The sequence below is a fragment of the Typopeltis vanoorti genome, chromosome 13 (assembly GCF_054136105.1).
Source record: "Typopeltis vanoorti isolate ZY-2024b chromosome 13, IOZ_Tvanoo_1.0, whole genome shotgun sequence".
NCBI classification, from domain to species: Eukaryota; Metazoa; Arthropoda; class Arachnida; order Uropygi; family Thelyphonidae; genus Typopeltis; species Typopeltis vanoorti.
The window spans coordinates 95,933,983-95,939,169 of NC_143561.1; the positions used below are offsets into that span (position 1 = coordinate 95,933,983).

General features: G+C 40.1%; 1 pseudogene; it reads right to left on the bottom strand.

Annotated features, from left to right (window-relative positions):
- Nucleotides 1–4,543: 4,543 nt before the first annotated feature.
- LOC150100390 (U2 spliceosomal RNA) lies at nt 4,544–4,652 on the bottom strand (annotated as a pseudogene).
- Nucleotides 4,653–5,187: the final 535 nt, after the last annotated feature.

Sequence of the window (5,187 nt, forward strand, 5' to 3'; positions counted from 1 at the left end):
TAACAACCCCACTGGGCAGTAAACAGACTATTTGAATTCAAGACTAGTGCTTTATCATAAGACGGTTTTTCTTTATCGATTTGTATGTTACTCAAAGAAACTACTTCGTAGAAACAAAAATCTAAGTTGTTTAAGTTAAGGGATATTACATCCCATATATCTTAGCCGAATAAGAAACTCAAAAGAGTTTCATGCCGAATATAGAAATTATATAAAGTTCGGCGATTCCAAGCGTAAGCAAATACCTGGATAGCAGTAACTGACCCTTAAGGTAGTGCAAGCTGAGGCAACTCATAGCAAAGGTGGAGCAAGTTCCGATCACTATTCTTGATATTTACCCATAATGTGAACTTAGCTCCTAGGAGCTGTATTACATATGGGATGTAATATCCCTTAACTTAAACAAGTTATATGTCGCCGAATTGAAGCCTTTGGCTCTTCATATATTTAGTTAAAAATCTAAGTTATTTCTTCTTTGATAATTCTGTTCAAAATCCTCTTTGGCATGATAAGAATCTAGGAGTGTTGACCATGTGCGAATAACAGCGAAACTATTGTAAGTGGAGGGGAGTTAAAAAAAATGAAGACATCCCCTCCCTTCCAGTAAAATGCCAATTCGTTATTAATTCTTGCTTATTTCTAGATGGACGGAATTCCAGGAAACTCACAGTAGCAATTTGTGTCTGACAACTCATCCAACTATCGAATTTAATTAAAGAAGACTAAATAATATAAATTATTTTTAGTAATATTTTCCACTAGTAATGAATTCGGTATAATATAACAACCCTTTATGTCAAAACTTTCTTATAACCTTTGTGGCTGGATGGACCTCAATCCCATGGATTATAATCCCTTCATCTCTATGAAAAATGGCTTAAATTAATGAGAATTTATCGAGCACCTGGCTCACCCATTTTAGGGCAGTGTGGGAGCGTCTGTACCAATGAGCAGAGCTGCTTTCGGACGCTTGTGTTTCCACTTATCGTTTTCATCGTAGTTAGATGACTCTCGAATGAGTTGATTGGGATGACTAGCTGCTTTGGTGATATAAGTAGTGGCAGTATCACGGAGAAACATGTGAATATCAGCATCTCGGAGAGTATTCCTGACAAACGACGGAGCATTGAATATCATACGGAGATATTTGTTCTGGATGACCTGTAGCTTTTTGATGTTGCCAGGGGAGATGTGACCCCAAGTCGGTGATCCATAAGTCAATGTGGGTCTAATGATTGCTTTATAGATTTGTAGTTTGTTTTCAGTGCTGACACGGCTTCTTCGGTTGAGAAGAGAGTAAAGTTGCATAATTGCGGGGTTTGACTTGCTGCAGGCATAATCGATGTGAGAGTTAAAGTTGAGACGGTTATCTAGTTGAATACCTAAATATTTGGTGTTGGATTTCCATGGAATATCTGTGTTGAAAAGTTTGACTTCTCCGTAATGGGGTGCCTTCCGTCTTGTGAAGAGAACGGCAGTACTTTTGTCGGCATTCATAGCTATTCTCCATTTCCTGAGCCATTTTTCTAGGTTTGTTGATGCGGTTTGTAAGCGCTGCGTAGCTAAGTTCGGTCTGAGAGATCTACTCAAAATTGCATTTCGTCCGCATAGCAAGCTGTGGTGGTTGATGTCGTGTTAGGGACGTCGGCAACAAAGATGTTAAAAAGCAGCGAGCCTTGAGGAACACCTGCAGGGATTCTTTTCGAAGAGGATTTGATTCCTCTCAACTTGACCTGAAATTTCCGGTTTTTTAGAAAGGAGTCAATAAGTTTCATAAGGTAGAGCGGAACGTTGGCCATAAATAATTTATAGATGAGGCCTTTGTGCCAAACCTTATCAAAAGCTTTTGCTGCATCCAGAAAAAAGCTCCTGTATGTTGTCGCCAACTGAATCCAGTAGTGATGAATTCGATTAGCTGTGAACTTGTTGTGTAGTACTGTGCCCGGTTCGAAACCCAAACTGCTCTTTTGGTATTGTCAAAACTTTCTCAAATTGTGATTGTATTATAAGAATAGTAATCTGAAAAAAGGTGTATTAATCAAATCCTTGATAAAATAAAATTTTAAACAATTACCATTGTATCTCTCTTTCATATTTTAAGCGTTTAAGAAAATATTAAATGAGTTTAACATTTTATGGAAAAATTTTGAAGTCTTTTTAAAGCTTGAACATCAAGTGCCGAAAATCCAAATGATTTTGCCAAGTTTTATCAGTTTCATATCTTACCAATGCTATTTTGTATTCATCATTTTGTGTTTCGATACGCATGTCAGATTGCGATTTTTTGCTTATAAATTCCAGAAACACCATACATTCAGGTTCATTCAAATCAAGATCATATTCATAATACAGCTCACAAATAACTCATATATATATATGTATATTGGGGGGGGGGGATGGACTGAGTCCTTGTTGACTCTTTATCCCTTCATCTGATTGAAGAAAATGTGTTAATGGGGTGTTATTGAATTAAAAGCTCTGGTCAAGGCTGGGTAACGGAAATGCCCGAGCCTCAGTTAAAGCTTCATTGGCTACAGCATTGACATCTATTACCTTGAACATCTCTCATATGTATATGAGATACGTATATATATATATATTTTTTTTTTCACTTTATTTTTCAGTTGATTTTTCACTTTAAAAAAGGAAAAATCCTAAAAAGGAAACATATAACAAAAACATGAAGTACAGAGAAAAATAAAAAGGAAACCTGGAGAGAGAAAAGAAGGTGAACCTAGAGGAGGGGGAAGGATCTGGCCTGAGTGATGCAGCTCACAAGGAGCTGCACCGCCTCGATGTAAGCCTTCGCCGCTCGGGTTCTCAGGTCCTCCTCCACCTGTGTGAGCTAAGAACTAGCGCAGCTGTGTAGAGAAACCCATAAGATGGTTACTGGGTCTTTCTTTTGTTGTGGGCTGTGAGGATTCTTTTGGCCACGTCACTTCCCTTGGACACGTGTAGCTTACAGAGAGCTACGTAGAACGCCGATGCCACCACGTCATCAATGTCCAGAACTCCATGTACCTGCTCATGGGTGATTTCACTGATTTCTTCAATGAAGAGGTCACCCCACTTGGCACTGACGATGTTAGGACCATATTTCCCTGTGAGGAGGAGTTCAGGTTCTCCTAATTTCTCAATTGCTTCTTGAAACTTTTCCGCCACGTCAGGGGTACTTCTAATAAGATGCTTTAGAGTCTCCCCTGCTTTTACGTGAGGAGTGGTCTCTAATTCTTCTGTTGTAGGCTTGGATTTTTTTGTATCCATTTCCTCAGGACTAATTTGAAAGGAGTGTGGTTTGTCTCCATACTTGTTGTTTCGTTTTCTAGCTCTTTGTCTTCTGCAGTGGTTTTAGCAGCATGTTTTTTGGTTGTTTTATCTTTGCTGCTTGTTTCTGCAGTCTTGATAATAGCGGCATTTTTTTTCTTGTGGCTTTCCTTAGTTGTTGTGGTGGTATGGCTTTCTGCTGCAACCTTCAAGTTTGGAGAATCTTCCTTTTCTACATTTTAGTATTATCTGGCGGTGTTACTGTGATAGCACCTCCCATCCTTTCTGCAAGGGTTCTTGATGGGCAGGTGTCCACCTTGTGGTCTGTGGCACTACATTTCAGGCAGGCTGCCTCACCTGGTGGTGGCCTGCTTTTAGGCAGTTCTTACACTTCACTCGAGGGCAGTCCGCCCCAAGATGAGTGAAGGCACCACATCTAAAACATTGTTTTTTTTTACGCCAGGGTAATTTATCATTACTCTGGCAGACCCAATGACAATAAAGTTGGGAACTGGCGTTTTCATCTCGAGGGAGATGGTGACTTCGCCTGACTTCCATTTGGGGTTGTCTGCATCATTTAGAACTTCCACGTTGCGTACAACGCCCCATTTCCCGAATATTTCGTGGATAATCTTTACATCGATTTCAATATATTCTAAAGGGAATCTGGGGATTCTAAGTAATTTGGTAATACTTCCTACCAAAAATGGGACTATTGTTTTTCCATTACATTCGAATCCTCCGAGTAGTTTGTCTCTGGCTTGTACACTTCTAACGACGACTTGAAAACGGCCACCACCGAAGGGAGTGAACCCGAAAATCTGATCAGCACCGACGCTTTCGATGAGGGCTTTAGCCAGATGAGGTTGTAGGTCGGCTTCAACTTCCATTCTGAGGGTCCGCGTACGCGGCAAAGCCATAGCTGGTGAAGGGGGGGCCTAGGCTATTCCCATCACTACCGAGTGTTTAATTTAGCCAAACATCGAAGTTGTAGGTCGGCTTCAACTTCTATTCCGAAGGTCCGCGTACGCGGCAAAGCCATATAGCTGCTGGTGGTGGTGGTGGGGGCTAGGCTATTCCCACCACTACCGAGTGTTTCATTTAGCCAAACATCGAGGTTGTAGGTCGGCTTCAACTTCCATTCAGAGGGCCCGCGTAAGCGGCAAAGCCACAGCTGGTGGGGGCCTAGGCTATTCCCACCACTACTGAGTGTTTAATATATTACCCAGGTCCGGGGTTTACTCTATCTGCATTGGTCTGTTAATATCGTGAATGCCTGGTGGAATCCGTATTCGATGTTAACTTTGCAGCACAGATACTACGTTTTGCTCTTAGCTTGTAAGCACAGATACTACACTTTGATCTTAGCCAAAAGGCTGAGAAGAAATATATCTGAGGTTTAAATTAAACATCCAAGTTATAGGAGGTGCTAATTCTCTTGCGCATTCCCTTAAAACATGGGACGATATGCCATCTAACCCAATAGCAGTGTTAGCATTAAGGTTCTGTAATATACTAACCACCTCGAATTCTCCTATCACTAGACTCTCATCAGTCAATGACACAATCGGCACTGCAATATCAAAACCAAGATAGTACACTTTTGCAAAATGATCACTAATCAACTCAACTATATTTGATTAGCTTCTGTAATTTCCTTACCATCAACACTTTTTTAAAGTGATCCTTCCAAAGTTATTCCTCCTTTTGCTTGCCGCGAAAGAACTCCTTAGAATTTTTTTTGGATTCATCACCTAGCTTCTCTCATAATTAGCTTTGGCCTTCCTGACCATGCAGGTTACCCTTTTGGTCTATATCTCATTACCTTTTTTTTATATATACTTATAAAAAAATAAAAACTTTTTATATACCAACTCTGGCTTAATAATATTGTTCATCTCCATAATAATAATAATAATAATT